General features: G+C 45.3%; 1 protein-coding gene across 1 annotated transcript in view; it reads left to right on the top strand.

The window, feature by feature from the left end:
• The window catches only part of LOC143933943 (spectrin beta chain, non-erythrocytic 1-like), a gene marked incomplete in the record, with an annotated part of 1,131,488 nt that overhangs the window by 69,639 nt on the left and 1,041,837 nt on the right, over window positions 1–20,012 (top strand).

Genomic DNA, 20,012 nt, shown 5'->3' with positions numbered 1-20,012 from the left:
CTAAAGATATCCCTGCTTTAGTAGTGTCACTGGGAAGAAAAATGTAACTGCATCAGTGGAGTAATTTGGTAGTGGACTTGGGAGTGGACTTGGGAGGACTCATTTGGTAGTGATATATAGGGGGAGGGGAGCTAGGAGGGTGGGGGCTCTGTGGGGTGCATTTCAGGGCCTGTTTACGCAATGTGTGGTTACCTGTGATTTTCCTCATGGATAAGCACATGTAACAATAAAGACATATGGAAAACAATTGTTTTCTGTGTGTCCTGTTCACAACAGAAAGTGGTGTTTCTCTGCATTGCAGAGATGTGTGATGTTATGCAACATATTTGCGTAATATTGCATCTCACTGATTGGTACCGCATGTCACTGTGTTGCTGTGCGTTGCCATGAAAAATGAAAAACAAAAAAAATCACTTTGTGCCATTAACATAAAGTTTACCCCCCCCCCCCAAAAAAAAGGAGCTGTGTGATGTGATAAAACACACATCACACTGCCCCCCCCCCCCCGCTGCATGTCACTACCGCTCTGGTTAAGGGTGCAAGTGTAGCACTAACCCCCAAAGGAGCAGCTGGTTTTATTGGGCTTACCGTTACCTTCTTGATCTTGTGTATGTCTAGGGGTTTCCCGAGGTTGATGGGCCAAGAATTGCAGAAACTGACACCAGATCTGCTTGAGGGATTTTTATTTGCAAAAAAGGGAATAAACAACACAGTCTCTCGACAAGGGTTAGAGGGTTTCAGGTAGAAAATTCAGGCACTCTTGGAACTTAGTCAAAACAGGTAGCCTCTCATTATAATAATCCAGAGAATAGCCATTCACAACTGGATCCTCACCCTTATTGGATAGACCTCCTTTCACTAGGCCCAACAGCCGATAGAGTGCTCAAATAAAACAAAGTCTCTGCCACAGACTTGCATATGGAACAGTTGAATAAAGTCTCTGCCACAGACTTGCATATGGAACGGTTGTAGAACGCTTGTAGTAAAGTCTCTGCCACAGACTTGATGTAGAACACTTGTAACCGAAGGATGTAGACCAATTTAGAAAGCTATCATATGGTACCAGTATCTTGCAGCCAGCCCGGCGATACCGTACGAGTGTAGATTCACTTGGGGTCTTTCAACAAAGCCCCCAGGCTCCCCTGGTCACTTCTTCAGTTGCTGGGCCTCTCCACAGATGAGACGGCATTGAATCTTCCCTCCAGTTACTTGGCCTCGGGCTAGCCAGCCCCGAGACTCAGAATTGGATGGATCTACACCCCAGGCCATGAGAATCCTGGGGGCCGGTCAGGAATCCCAGGACCAAACAGACAGAAAGTACTTCTGGACCGGAACCCAGAAGCACGTGATGTCAGTACCTTAAGTACCAGAATGCACAGCAGGATGACACGCCCACTGAGTTGGTTCCAAGAAAAATGGCACTCAATGCAGCTAAACTGCTTTCTCACACCTGTCAGAGATGAGAGCGCCACCTATGGCCAAGCAGAGCACAGTGCAATCCAGCTAGACTGGTACAGAGACCATAATTTGGTGTAATTAAAACCAAACTGCGGTTTCAGGATGGTTAAATGGAGAAAAACACGTAGCGCATGCTCTTCAGAAGCCGGCGCTACACAAGCAAGTGTGAATGGAACTTAAGGGGCCCAGTGGGGTTCTGAAGGAGGTAGAGGGGAATTCTGGGGCCAACTTTTTCTGTCTATAGTCAGTAGGGATGCGCCGAATACTCCTCTGTTTAGTTCACAGAAGAACACCTTACAGAGGAAATGTTCTAACCTGAACAGTGAACCCCATTGAAGTCTATAGGAGCCAAACAAGAAAGATCAAAAGTGCCCAATTTTAAGGCTTATATGCATATCATTGGTCATAAAAGGGGTATGGGGGTCTGGATACTGCCCTGGGAGACATGTATAAATTAACTATTTTTTTTTTAAAACAATCAGTTTTTTCAGGAGCAGTGATTTTAATTATGCAACAATAAAAATTAAAAATTCCTTTATTGCCTGGGGAGGGATCCCCTTAACGTGCCTGTAAAGTGGTGTATCTGTAGCATGCATAGAACATGCTATAGCAAAAATTACATTTCTAAAGAAAAGGGGCCCCCAGATTCCGTCTGTGTCAATTGGGTACATTGTACCCCTATCCATTCACCAACAAAGTGTCAAAAAGTATAACCATAAGAAACCGTTTTTGACAAGTCCTTAATAAAAAATTTTTTAAAAATGGCGTCCCTCGATGTATATCCATTGTCAAACATGACACCTGCCGGACCCAATAAATATATAAAAAATAAAAAAATGGTTTGCCTACCATCGTCTACCTCCTCTGCGCTTTGACAGTTCTCTTATAGGCAAGGGGTGGGGCCACCTAGTTACATCACCCGGTGACACCACCCCCTCCTGATGTCACGTGGCATCTGGGGGGACCCCATGGTGTTTTTTTCTTTATTTTTTTTACTGGCAATTTATTTTTAATCAGCTTCTTGTAACATTAGCAGCTGTCTGCAAATATCCCAAGATGGTTTATACTATATGTCACTGCAGATGGATACAGTCATTTGTAACTAGGCTTTAGAAATATGTTACTGTGCATTTCCCGTGCACTCCCTGATCTATCCCTAGATCCTCTCCGCTCACACAGCTGCATTCATTTACACAGATCTGTAAATGAATGAACTACAAGTCCTGTTTTTCACTGCAGCAGATGGCTTGTAGTTTTCAATGAACTGCAAGGGTACTGGTGAGTGCTATCGTAGTTCATTGATCTTCTTGGACTTCAGTAATTGTCTGTTCATACAGGAGATATGGGCAGACAGCTGTATTGAGTGTCTTCAGCAGTTGCGGCTGAAGTTTTAGGATGGGGGGCGCAAGACCTCACCCCTCCATGTTTGCCCCTCCCACTTCTCATAAGCCACACCCCTTATCCAGTAGAATCCACATCATATACCAGGCTACACATTATACACAGGGATCTGCACATCATTCACCAGGCTGCACATTATACACAGGGCTCTGTATATCATACATGAGGCTGCACATTATAAACAGGGCTCTGCGCATCACATACCAGGCTGCAAATTATACACAGGGCTCTGCACATCATATACCAGGCTGCACATTATACACAGGGCTCTGTACATCATATACCAGGCTGCACATTATACACAGGGCTCTGCACATCATATAGCAGGCTGCACATTATACACAGGGCTCTGCACATCATATAGCAGTCTGCACATCATATACCAGGCTGCACATTATACACAGGGCTCTACTAAGGCGAGCTGTAAATCGCACATATCTGCATTCTGCAACCTGTAAATCATACATATCTGCATTCTGCAATCTGTAAATCACACATATCTGCATTCTGCAACCTGTAAATCGCACATATCTGCATTCTGTAAATCGCACATAACTGCATTTTGCAACCTGTAAATCGCACATATCTGCATTTTGCAACCTGTAAATCGCACATAACTGCATTCTGCAACCTGTAAATTGCACATATCTGCATTCTTTAAATCGCACATAACTGCATTCTGCAACCTGTAAATCGCACATATCTGCATTCTGCAACCTGTAACTTGCACATAACTGCATTCTGCAACCCGTAAATCGCACATCTGCAACCTATAAATCGCACATATCTGCATTCTGCAACCTGTAAATCGGACATATCTGCATTCTGCAAGCTATAAATTGGACATATCTGCATTCTGCAACCTGTAAAGCACACATATCTGCTGGTGGGTGCTGCCGCCGACCACCTAAAAATGAGCCGTGGGGGGTGGGGGTGTGCTGATGCCGACCACCAAAAACTAAATGTAGTTAATCTGCGGGGGGGGGGGGGGGGTTGCTGCCACCGAACACCGAAAACGTAATGAAGTTGCTAAGCGGGGGGGTGCCGCCGACCACCGAAATGTATAAACTAAATGTAGTTTATCACCGGGGGGGTGTGGTGGTGGTGCAGTGCTGAGGACGAAAAGTAAATGTAGTTGATCACCAGGGGGGTGGTGGTGGTGTCGATGACCTACGAAAACGAAATGTAGTTGATCAGCGGGGGGGGGGGGGACATCAAGATTCATCAGATTCCATCAGGTTTCAAGTAGTTAAGGGGGAGGTCACTGCCGCCTGACCACCGAAAACTAGTGTTTTAATGTAAGTTGTGAGCTTCCTCCATCGGCTTACCTGCTCTCAGGATGGATTTTGAACGTGGCATATATGATTGCATAGACGTGGCGCTTCCCATATTGCACTGCGCCCGGCACCTGGCACTGGGACAAGCGCACATAAGGACCTTTTTATTACATTTTTTTCTTAAAGGGAAATGTTTAAATAAGTTTTTTTTTTTACTTTTCTTTTTTTTTACTGCCCTATGGATGGGCCGCCACTGGTGTGCAGGAGCCTGACATTGCAATAGGTCTAATGCTCAGTAGGCTCCTAAGAAAAAGTGTAACTGATCACAGATTTAGAGATTAAATTCTAGCAGATCCCTACCTCTTTTGCAAGTAAAATATTTTGTTTCACTAAATCTCCAATAAAGATTTATAAGGAGCCCGATGATATAGTGTCGTTTTCTCGGTCTGGGGTCTCATCGTAGTAAAAGGCAAACTGATCACTGTTCTTTCTGGCAAACGGATAGAATCACAGATGTATACGTTCTGACAGTAGCCCAGCCTGGGCTATTAATATATTTCAGGATTTCACCTTGAGTTAGGTTCCATTGCCTGAAAATGGAGCCCTGGACAGTGATTGATGCTTCAGTGTCTGTCGATATGTGTGTGGGCAGGTAGTGGTTCCTGCAGTCCTTTAATGCTGTGCCAGTGGGATGTTAGGGGCTAATTGTAATTCCTGGGTTTTGTGGGGTCTTTGACTGGTCTGAAGTTGCAATACAAGTAACGGTCACACATAGTCTACAGCTTGGGTCTCTAGATGCACTGGGGTATGACGCCAGAGGGACAAACAGTTAATACAGTGTGAAGATACAAATGGTTACCAAGAGTAACAAAGATTTCTCTAGCAGCCTGTCATTAAACATGTACATGTGGGAGGTGAGATAGCCTTTTGCAGTGAGAGAAATGCCGGTGTTCTGCCTAATAGAGTCCGCCCATCAAATGGTGTCCGCTCCGTACTGCGCATGCGCAGTACGGAGCAGACGAAGCTTCGGAAAATCTCCGAAGCTGAACGGCGCCTGCGCCGTGAGTGGAGGTGGTAGCCCCACCATCCAAGCGGACATAGGGTTGTGAATTTTAGAGGGCCCCTCGCGGGCGAGCTTCGCTCGCCACGCTTCGGGCTCGGCCTCGCTCCGCTCGGCTCTTTTTTATTCTAACTCTATGTCCACTTGGATAGTGGGGATAGAACCTGGACTCACGGCGCAGGCGTCGTTCATCCTCGGCAATTTTTGGAATCTGTGTTCCTGTGTACTGCGCATGCGCAGTACGCAGGGGACACTATCTGATGGAGGACGCTATTTGACAAGACACCGGCACTAACTCAGCAATGATTCATTTATGATAGTGTAGTGATGTCCCCGTGGGGTCGCTGCATGTTTCAACATCCACACATCACCCTGTAGGTCAGACTTCCATTTTAGGCACACTTTCTCCAGACAATGAACAGTGTCTTGCTTGTTTTTGTTGTTTTATTAGGGGGTTAAACTTGAATGGGGTAAAGGGACATGGGATGCCCAGATAATGAATACTTCTCAATGAAATCACTGTTGGTTGAGTCTGAATTTGACAGTCTCTTTCTCTGCACATCTCGTCCAGCACACTACATAGATCACACAGGAGGGACAGGATCAGGACAGGCTTGGAATGGGGATCAGATACAGGCTTTGGGCGGGTACAGGTTCAGGTCACAGGCTAGTAGGTCAGGGCGCAAGGGCGATACCAAGGCGAGGAGAGCAATCATCAGCTGTATTTTTTTATGAATGTCTGTAATTAGCCTCAAGTGACACCTGAACGCAGGAGGTGCTGCCTGCTCCACAGTGTCGGGTAACACTCGCTTGTGGACACCGGTATTACAGGCAAAAGATCCAACAGTGCCACCAACAGGTGAATCCCTCCACTACAGATCCAGAGTGTTGGAAGACACCCCATGGTGAACACTGGTACTGCGATCCAAGAGACCGACAGCGCCACCAACGGACGAACCCTTTCCTGACATCCCCTCTCAAGCGTCTCTTCTCCAGAGAGAATAAGTTCAGTGCTTGTAATCTTTCATTATAACTAAGATCCTCCAGTCCCTTTATTAGCTTTGTTGCCCTTCTCTGTACTCTCTCCATTTTCAGCACATCCTTCCTGAGGACTAGAGCCCAGAACTGGACAGCATACTCCAGGTGCAGCCAGGCCAGAGTCTTGTAGAGTGGGAGAATTATTATTTTTTCTCTGGAGTTAATTCCCTTTTTAACGCATGCCAATATTCTATTGGCATTGCATGCCATTTCTGAGCCTGTCATCTACTAGGACCCCCAGGTTCTTTTCCATCCTAGATTCCCCCAGAGATCCCCCCCCCCCCCCCCCAGTGAGTAGATTGGATTCATGTTTTTGCCACGTAAATGATTACTTTTATATTTTTCTACATTGAACCTCATTTGCCATATAGTTGCCCACCCCATTAATTTGTTCATATCTTTTTGCAAGGTTTCCACATCCTGCGGAGAAGCTATTGCCCTGCTTAGCTTAGTATCGTTCACAAATACTGAGATTGAGCTGTTTATCCAATCCTCCAGATCATTTATGAATAAATTAAATAGGATTGGCCCAGGAAAGAACCCTGAAGGACCCCACTTTCCACACCAGACCATTCCAAGTACTCCCCATTTCTCTTTCGTTCATTGACAGACACAGCATCTTCATCCGGACCTTAGGGTTATATCACCCTTTTAGGAGAGGACTAGGCAGAAAGAGTTTAAAACAGCAACACTTGCATAGTACCAGCCAGGGGGTGGTCCTACTGGCTATAACCCCTCACACTGCATCCAGCAGCTCAGTTTTTTTCTGCCTAGTTTAGGAGAAGGACCTGGCTCCCGGTGGGACCATTGGTCCTGGGAATTTTTTTATTTTTCTGCATTTTTGATTCCTGTGATCTACAATCAACAGCCAGGCTGGGTGACAAGCTGGATAATATACATCCAGGTAGTCTCCCCAGCCTGGCCACTGAGCGTGAGCAGACCTTAGCTACGTGCTGGGTCGGCCACGACATGCCCCGTCTGATCCAGGGGCAGCTGGTGAGCTATATGGTCCAGGGCACACATATGACCGGGCTACTGCTCTCCGTGTCACAGTGTGCCATGGCTGCACCACCCCGTACTGCTCGGGTGATGGGTCTGTCCATGGAATGCGTCCAGCAGTCCCTACAGGAGGGGTAAGTATGATTCCACTTGTCTCGGCAGGATGGAACAGCTGGGCATTCCCTGGGAGGTAGACTAGGGGGTCTCCCACTCTCCCTTCTCTCCCTCCCCATGCTATGGGCCGCTGTGACTGGGCACATGAGGGTGCGTTACACGTTCCTGGCTGGGGGACCTCCGGGGGGCTCCCGATCCTGGCAGGGGGCTGCGCTGGGTGTTGGGGGTCCGCTCGTTCCTCTTTCATGTTTCTGGGCCACGGTGGGGTGTTTTGGTGTGTATGCTATGTGGGGAGGCTGTCGTGTGCTCCGCTGCCATTTTCCTGAGGTTGTGGCCATTTTTTTGTAGCCACAGCCAGTTTTTTTCTTTCGCCCATTTTCTGAAAGCCCGGCGGCCATTTTCCCGGTGCCCTCAGTCGTTTTTTGGTGAGGCGGCCAGCGGCCATTTTCTAGTAGCCTCAGCTTGTTTTGCCTCTAGCGTATCATGGGTTACCTGGATGACCTCCTTCTGAGGGCAGCTTCCGCCTCAGAATTAAGGGAGGATGTGGCAATCACCATGCAAACTCTTTGGGAGTTTGGTTGGGTACTGAACCTACAGAAGTCGGTGTTGGTGCCGACTCAATACCTGGAGTACCTGGGCTTTCTTCTGGACTCCTCAGAGGCGAGAGTCTTTCTCCCTTCGGACAAGCTGCAGACTATTCAAGCTGTGGTGAAGTTGTTGGTGTCCCGCAGGTGGTTGTCACTGCGTTTTTGCATGCGAGTCCTGGGTCTCATGATAGCCACTTTCGAGGCGGTACCATATGCTCAATTTCACACTCAAGTCTTGCAAAAGGAGATCCTGTCCAAATGGGACAAATCTCCATTGTCCCTGGATTGTCAAATTCGGGTGTGCCAGCTAGTCAGGAATTCCCTGCTCTGGTGGCTGAGGTCACCGGCCCTTCGGTCCGGGAAGTCGTTCCTTCCTCTTCATTGGATGGTGATCACAACGGACGCCAGCCTGACCGGTTGGGGGGGAGTTTGGGGCGTACATGTCAACCATCAAGGAGGAACAAGGAGCTTGGCTTCAGCACTGGAAGTTGCTCACATCCTGCGGTGGGCAGAGCGGCGCGTGCAGGCTCTGTCGGTTGTGTACATTTCGGGTGTAGAAAACTGGCAAGAGGACTACCTAAGTCATCAGATGCTGGACCAAGAGGAATGGTCACTGCATCCGGATGTATTTCGGCTCCTTTGCCTAAGGTGGCGCACGCCAGATGTGGATCTCCTGGTTCTCGACTCAATCGGAAGGTACAGAGGTTTGTGGCCAGGTCAAAAGATCCCTGGGTGGACGCGGCAGATGCGTTGGTGGCTCCATGGGTGCGTTATGGGCTGATTTATGCCTTCCCATACTCAAACTTCTACCACATCTGCTTTGCAGAGTGGAGGCTGAGAGGATTCCGGTGATTCTGATTGCACCAGATTGGCCTCTGTGTCTGTGGTACGCCAACATAGCATGAATGGTGGCGGATGTTCCTTGGTGGCTGCCGATGCGAGAGGACCTTCTTTCGCAAGGTCCAATACTTCATCCTGCTTTACCGTCACTGGCTTTAACGGCATGGCTGTTGAAAGCTAGATGCTAAGGGACCAAGGTTTGTTGGATTCGGTAATCTCCACTATGCTGAGGGCACGGAAGTTATCTTCTCAGAAGATTTATCATCGTATGTGGAAGGCCTACATCTACATGTGTGAGGAGATGGGGTGGCGTCCGCACACATAGTTTCCAGGATCCTACTGTTTTTACAGTGAGGAGTGGATCAAAAACTTGCCTTAAGCACCATTAAGGGGCAGATATCAGCTTTGGCTGTCTATTTTCAGTGACCCTTGGTGACCCATTAATTGGTGAGTACATTTGTTCAGGGAGTTCGACATGTGACCCCTTCGGTTCGACCACCACTGCCTCCGTGGGATTTGAATCTGGTCTTCTCGGTGCTTCAGAAACCGCTGTTTGAAAACATTAGGGAGATACGCTTATTGACACTCTCTCAGAAATAGTCTTTCTTGTGGCTATTACATCTGCCAGTAGGGTTTCCGAGTTGCAAGTCTCCCTACCTGGTCCTCCTCAAGGATAGGGCGGTGCTGCGCCCACAGCCTTCATTTCTTCCAAAGGTTGTTTTGGCTTTTCATCTAAATGAGGGCATTGTGTATCCGTCCTTATGTCCTCAGCTGTCACACCTCAAAGAGGTTGCTTTGCATTCCTTGGACGTGGTCTGGGCACTGCGGGTGTATCTGTTTGGTACGGTTCCTTTTCGGAGGTCAGACTCGCTGTTTGTATCGGTGGTTGGTCTAGAGAAGGGCCTGGCGGTCTTGTCGGCCACCATTTCTTGGTGGATCAGACAGATTGCGGTTCAAGCTTATGCGGGCGCCTCCCTTTCCTGTCACGGCACATTCTACCAGGGAAATTGGTGCCTCCTGGGCTTTCCTACACCAAGCGTCTGTTTCTCAGGTGTGTAAGGCGGCGACCTGGTCGTCCGTTCACACTTTCACTAAATTTTACAAGGTTGATGTGAGCGCATCTTCGGATGCTTGCTTCGGCCACAAGGTTTTGCAGGTGTATGTTTAAGGTTGCAACTCCTCCGTTGAGGAGCTCTGGTTGTTATGGGTGGAGTTATTTTCTTGCTGTTCGCACCCCTCGTTTTGTTGACACTGCTTGGGGACATCCCTAAGGTCAAGATGAAGATGCTGTGTCCTTCAATTAACTAAAGAGAAAATAGGATTTTTTTACTCACTGTAAAATCTTTTTTTCTGAAGTTCATTGACGGACACAGCACCTACCCCTCCTATTTATGTTTTGTACTGCTTTTGACGAACTGAGCTGCTGGATGCAGTGTGAGGGGTTATAGCCAGTAGGACCACCCCTGGGCGGTACTGTATGGTTTTGCTGTTTTTAACATGTTCTGCCTCATCCTCTCCTAAAGGGGTGATATAACCCTAAGGTCAAGATGAAGATGCTGTGTCCATCAATGAACTTCAGAGAAAGGGATTCTTCCTTAATCTAGTCATCTTTGCCTGGGGCTTTCAGCCGCTAGTGGGACGGTTTTAACCCCCGCTAGTGACTGAAGAAGGGTTAAGATGACCTGCAAAGGGGTGTCCATTCAGTTCAATGGGCCGGAGCGGTGTATACACTGCTCCAAAGATGCTGCTTGCGGGACTTTTTTTTACCATCCTGCAAGCGCACCGATTCAGTGTAAAAGCCCTCAGGCTTTTACACCGGAGAGACAGGAGAGGCTCATTACAGGTGCTATGCAGTTGCTATTTTTAGTGCTGTAAAGCACCTCAGTGTGAAAAGGCTTTGATAGATTTGTTTGGCAAGAACGATTTTTCATGAATCCCTGCTGATTACTGTTAATGATACAGTTTTCATTACTAAAATCTTGTATATAGTCCCTTATCATCCCTTCCATGATCTTGCATACTATTGATGTTAGGCTAACTCGTCTGTAGTTCCCAGGGATATATCTTGGTCCTTTTTTAAGGATTGGTGCTAGGTTGGCTTTTCTCCAATCAGTTGTTTCCATAGCAGTCAGTAGTCATAAAAATTAGGAACAATGGTCTGGTAATTAGTTGACTGAGTTCCTTAAAGACCCTCAGGTGCAAGCCATCTGGTCCCAGTAAATTATTTATGTTAAGTTTTTAAAGTCTGTTTCTAATTTTGTTCTCTGTTAACCATGAGAGTGCCTCCTGGGTCGTGTCCTCAGGATAAACCTTGCAGTTTTGGTTATTGAAGCCCCATGTTTCAACCGTGAAGACTGAAGAGAATACAGGCCTTCGCCATCTCACCATCCTTTGTAACCAGATTTCCTTTATCATTCTTTATGGGGTCAATATGATCTGTCCTGCCGCTATAACTATTTATATACTTAAATCATTTCTTGGGATTTTTTTTTACCCTCCTCCACTATGTGCCTTTCATGTTCTATCTTAGCCGCCCTGATTACACCCTTACATTTCTTATTGCATTCTTTATACAGTTGGAATGCTGACGATGACCCCCCAGCCTTGTATTTTTTGAAGGCCTTCTCCTTTGCTTTTATATGAATTTTTATGTTGGTGTTATGCCAGCCAGGGCTATTATTAGCTCTTTTAAATGTATTTCCCTTTGGGATGCACTGGCTAATACACTTATTTAATATGTTCCTAAAGCACACCCATTTTTCCTCCTGTCAGAAACCATGATTCAGACTGAGACAGAAATACAGTTAATTCACACTTGTTTAATAATAATAATAAAAGGTACACAGAGTAAATGTAGTCAAAACATAACCAGAGTTCAGGAACCGGAATGGTTAGTCAGAGAAGCCAAAACGCCAGGGAGCCAGAGATGAGCGTAGTAGAACAGCAAGCAGGATCTGGCTCCAGAAGGAATGTCAGCCAAGCAAATATTTAACAGGAGCACAGGAGAGCGTCTCTAGAGATGTGACCAAGGTGAAGGCTTTGGACTGGACGGCTTAAAGCGGTGTTACAGCCGTAAAAGAAGAAAACACTGTAGATGCTGACTTTTAATAAGGACAATTACCTTTCCAGCGAGCCTGGCATGTCGGCTACCTGAGGCCGATCCATCCATGGGATCGGGTGCCGGTGCATCTTAACGAAGGGAAACAGGCAGTGGAGCTTTGCGGCTTCACTGCCCGTTTCCTACTGTGCATGCGTGAGTTGCGCCGTGTTTTGTGAATGGCCCCTTGTTTTCTAGGACACACACATGTCCCAGAAGACAACAGGGCGGCTCGCCGAAGAGGAGGAAGCTCCACGGAATAGGAAGAGGCAGATTAGGAAGACTAAAAATAAAAAACAAAAAAATTATAATAGACACGCCCTAAAGAGTAAAACTAGATAATTTATTAGCTATGATAAAGCAGAGTACAAATAGGCATCCAGAAAATCCCCCAACCCCCTATAAATAGACCAGGAGGAAGTCCTGTCAGACAGGGGCTAACTCCCAAAAAAGTCTATATCCTCCCCAAAAAAAACCCTACTAAAAACAGATGATCAAAACCCCTTTTTCACAATGGAAATAAAGACAAGCAATCCGTGGATCCCTCCCTCCCTCAATACAGAGAACTCCCAAAGCAGCACCTGTTATTAACCCAAATCACCTAAGACGAAAACTAAACAAAAAAAAAATTCCTGAAGAGGACAGTATGATTCTAAATGTAGAAATGTTCACACTGTTCCATTCGGAATGGCTCAGCTAGACAACCTACACAGATTAAAACCCCAACAGTCACTGGTCAGTCTGGGACATCAAAAGCGTCTTTTAGGCATCATCAATGTATAAAAATTCAGATAACAATCAGTTAAGGGTATGTACCATATTCCTCTCAATATTTCCATATATCTTCCATCATGTTATTTTCTGCTGTTTTTATCCTGCACAGTGCAACGGGTGACAGACACTAATTAGATTATTGAAACCAATGCCGTCCAGGTTAATCAAACAAGTAAAGCCACATGTAACCTTCTGTCGAGGTGCCACAACGTGCAGATATATCATCTAGACAATGAAAGCCATATATAAAGCTCTTTTGGTTACTGATAGCTGTTTTTTTGAAAATCCTCTTCAGAGTATAGTAAAATTCAATCTGTTGGTCATATACATACCAATTTCATCCAGCTGATTGCTTATGTGGTTGATCCTGATTCGGGTTTACCGCAGTGTCAGTCTATCACATATATTCAAATGGTAATCCACGGACTAATGTTTAATCCATGTCTATAGCCATAGTGTCCATCAATGGCAGATGGTTGTCTGTATATAGGTTGTATGAGTTGGTCATTACCTACTTATCATCAAGCAATTGTTCAAAGTCCTCAAATCCATATAGAAAGTGTTGACCTGGATCGGTCAATAGTAGGGGTGCTCACCCAGCTTGAAAAGCTTACATGTTTAGTTCCACAAGGGGCGGAACTTCATCAGAGCTTTTTTTGTTTTTTTTATTTTTTTGGGTTCCTTATTGTTGATTACACACCCCCCGGAATATATTCAGTGAGCGCTACTTATTAGATATAAGTGGGATTCCCATGTGTTCTCTATTTTTTGTATACAGATTAGGAAGACTGTGCAAGTGAAGAAAATACAGCAGTATGTGAGAATAAGTGAAATAACATAAAAAAAGCTGCTAACACTCAGACAAACAAAGTCCAAACAGTGATACAAAAATTATAGTGTAGAAATAAAATAAAGTCCAAAGTGAATAATATCACAATAAAATAAATCATATAGTAATATGTGAAAAAACGACAGCAATGAGCGCTGATCGAATGGCCAATGTCCACATGTAAGTGTCCAATGAAGAAACTGTTCCATCTATTCACAGCTTATATTCCAAGTTATCTCTAATGGTAAGGCCAATATATACAGATAAGAGAATGGGTACTCTTACCATAGCAGATGGATACATAAACCATATGTGCGATGAGTCATACAAGCTTGTAAGGCTGGATAGCCAATGAAGGACGGTGCTCCAACTGGATGATGTCACACAGGCTGAAGCTCAAATTCATATCCACATAGATAGGAGTCGATGGTTCAGAGTCAATGGCTCAGAAATGGATGAGCAACCAAACCGATCCCCCAAAAGGATGATCCAGGGATATCCATCAAAGAGGAAAAAAATATGGAAACGCTCCACATGGCGTAGATCAACCAATAAAGGTTTATTGTAAAAATATGGAAACGCTCCAAATGGCGTAGATCAACCAATAAAGGTTTATTGTAAAGTAAATAAAATACCATACAAAAAGACTGGTAAGAGCATAAAAAATCACGTGATATCTAAAAAAGCAATATGAGAAGCAGAATGTGCCGGCCCGAGGCGTTGGACTACTAAGTCTTCAACTGGGGCATTTCCTGACCTCCCCATATTGCTATAATATATAGACTAAACAATAATTGCAAAATTGGAAGGATCCGCTCCCATCATGGTGGACCCGGAAGTGAGCCTAGCGTCCTCCAGCTCAAGGTTCATATTAACCTATACATACAATAACATTAAAATCAATCCCACCTCAAATATAGGAGACTGAAAATAAATCCATCCCCAAGTGATCAAAACCCAGTATGATTAGGCTAGGACTCAAAACACAGGAACTAAATCAGTTCCATTTGCATCCCAAGCCTCGTAATGAGTGGCAGAAGTAACGGAAAATGTCACTTCTGCTCTGACTCATAACACACCTCCCCTGTGTCTCAAGCCTTGTAGCGATCAGCGGAAGAAACTAGACATCACTTCTGACCTCACTCAAGAAAACGGACGTCAAACCCGAAGAATAGGGCACAGCTTCTGCCGGCCAAGGGTACAACCCCAGATCCGGTCAGTAGAAGCAACGCCATAGGGCAGTGTCAATGCCCATAATCAGGCGCTCCACGTCACTAACCTAGTGACGTGGTAACGCCGGAAAGAGGGGGAGGATGCCACCAATTGTAAACAGAAATAGAGAGCACATCAACTGACAAAGGAATAGCACCAATAAAAATATAATCACCATCACAAAATACATAGGGAAAACGGGTCCATTCCAAAGGTATTGGTGCACTACTCTCATAGTGGAAGAACATCTAGATGGGCAAATACCAGATATATACAGCAACTACTACTGCAGGGAAAAATAGTTATTTGAAATTATACTAAAATACAGCGCCATCTTATGGACAAGAATTACATCACACAACCTCTAGAGACACATAATGTGTCCCATACGCTCACACCAAAGAGATCATAATCTCAATAATCAGATCTTGATGGTGACCGTATAGCAAATAAGTAGATGAAGGACCAGCCAGATAATGGTGCAAAGGTGGGGCCACATAAATATAAATAACCCCAAGAAATAAACTAAAGACTAACCTACAGCAAAAAGTAAGTAAATAGGGGTGCATCACAAACCCGAGACCCTCAGAGAGAAGGCGCCACTCAATGAAACAATTGATATCCAAATCAACGTTCATACCATGGTGTGAGTAGCACCTTAACTATAGCCAGTAGGTCTCGAGCTGCGAGACACCCCTAAGGTTGGACTCGCCCCTCCAGCATGGAACAAATTTGTCAATAACCTGGAACAAAGTCCCTGTCGGATCTTTACCATGGTGTTCCAGGTAGTGGCGGGGAACACTATGCTTGACACGCCCTTTTTTAATCTTTGCTATGCGTTCATTAACTCTGACAGAAAATGTCCTTATAGTACGTCCAACATATTGCCTCTTGCGAGGGCAAGTGATCAAGTAGACAATATACTTCATAGCCCACGTAGTAAAATGTTTCATATTGTAAATTTGCGATGTTACAGTAGAAACAAATGTTCTTGGTTTACATCTAGAAACATTGTGCAGACACACGTTGCACTTCCTACAAGGGAAATAACCCTTTCACTCAGAAAAAAAGGAAACAGCACGTGGAGGGTCTATAGTGTTGGGAGCCACTTCCCCCCGGATGGAGCGAGCACCCCGATAAATGATGTCAGCCTGCTCAGGTAAGGCCAGTCCCGGCATCCTATCATTAAGCAAGACTTTCCAATGTCTATTTAGTATTTTCTTAATCTCCCTATGCTGGGTCGAAAAAGATGTGAAGAAAGAACATTTAAAGTGGTTCCCTCTCGCCTTCTTGGGGTGACTAGCCAATAAAGAATTCCTATCCACCTCCTTGACAGCCTGAATGTCTCCATCCAGCTCGCCAGGCTTGTAGCCTTACTCCACAAATCTCTGCTTAAGTATCTGAGACTGTGTGAGAAAGTCACTCATATTAGAACAGTTGCGTCAAAGATGCAGAAACTGTCCTTTGGGGACAGATTTGAACAGATTTGAACCATTGGTAAATTATGTTGAGGTGCTTATATTAGTAAAGTCTGTATCGAATGTTAGGGGTTGGTATCCTCATCCTTATTTTGCACAAAATTTGGAGAAAAGGGCATAAGCACAAGAAACTCCCATATATTGCCGTGCCAATATATGGAAGGACTGTCCCGATACCATAAATAAAATTTAAATTTTATTACATAACACCCACCTGGGTGGGATTGGTTAGGCTAATTGGTGTTGGAGGTCTTGAGAAGGGACTCTAGCCCCCGGTTCGGGAATGTTTTCTTGTTTATTTTAAGCCTATATTGGGGGTGGTCTCTCTGTATATCCCACCTGTGTGATACTGTAAGCTGTATGTTGTGAAATTCTGTATGTTCTATTGTTGTTGTCCATGTGCCTGTTATTTCTTCCGGCATTAAATAAAAGAATTACAAAAAATTTTTTTTATTACATAACAAAAGAAAAAGGTACAAATACACATATAAATATTAAAAGAGGAGAAGTTACAGAGCCTAGAAAAGCTTCATAACATTCATATAAGCATAGAACCACAATGTACAGGCGTCTCCAAATCTCTGATGTACAGGAGAGGCCAGTACTCCAAGAAGGAAGTTTATGCTCAAAATTGACTAGTTTCGCGATCATTAGTTGCTTCTTCAGGAGATGTTTGGGACATATCTAGTTTAAGTAGACAATAATTTTCAGTTAAAAAATGCAATACAAACAACATAATAATCATACATTGGTTACAGGGAGTTTTCTTCAAACATTAGCAAACAGAGAGATGAGGCTTACCAATCAGGGACCCCAAGGTACGCGCAGCTGGGGTGGCGCTCTCAACTCCACAATGAAATCCATAGACAGGTGGATCCAGGGCCTCTTTCCATTGGGTATGGGTTGTAGGAGGCCCACTGGAAGGTGTCATGGAGTCTTACTCTGAGCACAAACGGAACAGGCAGCTACGAAGGCGGTTACATCAGCATGTAGACTAGGCCACCAGAATTGTTGGGAAATGGCCCAAAAGAGTTGATTCTTCCCAGGGTGGCCAGCAGCCTTGGGAGAATGGTAAGTTTGGAAGACGGCAGTACGGAGACTCTCTGGGACAAAGCAGTAGTCACAAGGTTTCTCAGGAGGAGCATGGACCTGAGCAGCAAGAATTTTGTCACCTAAAGGAGAAGTGAGACTGGTGCGAACCGTAGCCAGAATACAATGAGTAGTAATTAGAGGAACCCGAACCGACTCCATCTTGGAAGTGGAGGAAAATTGTCGTGACAAAGCGTCAGCCCTTACATTCTTAGTACCGGGTAATAATGAGACAATGTCATTGAAACTAGACAAGAAAAGAGCCCATCTCACCCTTCTGGGAGAGGTCAGTAAGAATGATAACTGGCACAGTGGTACCTTCGAAGAGATGTCTCCATTCTTTCAGGTCTAAAATGATCGCTAACAGCTCTCTGTCACCAATCTCAGGTGACAATTTCTTGGAAAAGAAGTCACAAGGATGCATAGCGCTCTCAGAGGTAGGATGTTGAGACAGAAGGGCACCAACTCCAGTGTCAGAAGCATCAACCTCAAGGATAAAAGGTAACATAGGAGCAGAAACAAAGGCAGCTCTCAAAGGCATTAATGGACTCCAGAGACCAACTCTGTGGGTTACCGTCCTTTCTGGTCATATCAGTCAGGTGCTTGACCAGAGACGAGAAGTTACGAATAAACTTCCGATAATAGTTGGCAAAGCCAAGAAAACGTCACAGGGGATGTAAACCCACAGATCGGGGCCACTGTAGGACTGCTGAAAGTTTCTCTGGGTCCATTGAAAAACCAGCAGCAGTGGAAATGTATTTAACCTGTTCACGATGGAATTCACACAACTCCAATTTACATTAGAGATTGTTCTCTCTCAGTTTCTTAAGCACACGACAGACATTTGTGTGAAGAGGTGCACAGGGCTTTGGCTACCTTCTGGAAGCATGTCTTCCTGCATTGTGGTGACCAGGACAGAATCTATATCCAAGGATAACCAATAACCAGCGGAAACTTTGGTGAGGAAATAACTTGGAATTGGTTTATCTCAAGGTGAAGAGCCCCTTCGGCCATGGACAATGGAACAGTCTCATGAGTCACATGGGCAGGCCGTAGAGGTCTCCCATCAAAAGTCTCAATGGCAAGTGGAGTGTCACGCAGCTGCAGCGGAATCGAGTGCTTAGACACAAAGGCAACATCAATGAACAGGCCTGCAGCCCCAGAGTTGATTAGAGGCTGTATCTCGACGGACGATTCAGCCCAAGAAAGGGTAACTGAAACCAGAGGCTTATCCATCTGGATAACTGGGGACGAAACAACGACACCTAAGGTCTGTCCATGACATGACCTCAAGGTTCAGGCATTCCCTGAACAAGACTTTAAAAAGTGGCCTGCCTGGCCACAAAGGTACATTCTCTCCCTCCTCCTAAGCGTTCTCTCATCTGCAGAGAGATGCATGAAGCCCAAGTGTATGAGTTCATCTTTACAGACCAACTCAGTACCAGGAGCCATGGGAGGTGAGGGAGGCAAGCGCTTCTTAAAAGGGAGTCTTTCTCTCTGGGTCTGGAGTCAATGAGGATGGTAAACGTGATCAACTTCTCCAGGTTAGTGGTTGCTATCTCATTGTTGATGATATTCGAGAGACCATGCGAAAAAAACAGCCAGGAGGGACACATTGTTCCAAGCAACCTCTGCTGCCAGAGTACAGAATTCAATGGCGTAATCGGCAACAGATCTCGTACTCTGTTTGATAGACATGAGGCACTTGGCAGCAGAAGCAGAGCATGCGGGAACGTCAAATACCCTTTTAAAAGAAGCCACAAACTCAGGGTAACTCAAGACAACAGTTTTTTTTTGCGTCTCCCATAGAGGGTTTGCCCGGGCCATGGCTCTCTCAGAAAACAAAGATATCACGAAACCTACTTTGCTTCTGTCTGTGAAAAAAGCCTGGAGCAGCATCTCAAAGTATATCTCAACCTGGTTGAGAAACCCTCTGCATTGGACTGGATTGCCCCCAAATCGCTGGGGAAGCAGAGTGGAACCAGACATACCTCTTATAGAGGTAATATTTGAGGCGTGTGCCTGCACAGAGACTGGAGCAGCAGCAGGGATGGCCTGCAACACAGGTGGTACCGGAGCAGCCACAATGGGAGATTCCAGGTGAGCCGTGTGACTCAGGAGCGTTTGTAATGCCATGACAAACTGATCCATGCGGTGATCCTGCTCATCCAATCTGGAAAAATTATTACCAACAAGTGGATTGACTGCATCTTCTGAATTCATGGCCTTCGCCTACTGTCAGAAACCATGAATCAGACTGAGACAGAAGTACAGTTAAATCACACTTGTTTAATAATAATGAAAGGTAAACGTAGTAAAAACATAGCCAGAGTTCAGGAATTAGAATGGATAGTTAGACAAGCCAAAACGTCAGGGAGCCAGAGATGAGCGTATTAGGACAGCAAGCATGATCTGGAGTCAGAAGGAATGTCAGCCAAGCAAGTCTTTAACAGGAACACAGGAGAGTGTCTCTAGAGATGTGACAAAAGCAGAGATCATCTGGACGGGACGGCTTAAGTAGGCAGGACTGACGAGCATGATATCATCAACAGGTGAGTTACTGTAGAGAGATAAGAGTTGGCAATTAGCTGACAGCTCAGCGGTCAGCTTTGAATGAAGTGCTCAGGCCAGCCCTGACATCTCCATGTTCTTTGTTCCTAGGATTTTATCCCATTTAGTATCTTCTAGCAAGGAGCGTAGTTTCTGGAAGTTGGCTCTTTTGAAATTCAGTGTCTATGTATTCCCCTTATGTTTCCTAT

The sequence above is a fragment of the Lithobates pipiens genome, unplaced genomic scaffold (assembly GCF_037356315.1).
Source record: "Lithobates pipiens isolate NorthernLeopardFrog02 unplaced genomic scaffold, aLitPip1_a1.2 Scaffold_10, whole genome shotgun sequence".
In the NCBI taxonomy this organism is placed as follows: Eukaryota; Metazoa; Chordata; class Amphibia; order Anura; family Ranidae; genus Lithobates; species Lithobates pipiens.
The sequence above is the reverse complement of the archived record's forward strand: the minus strand, read 5'-3'. Positions and strand labels throughout refer to the sequence as shown.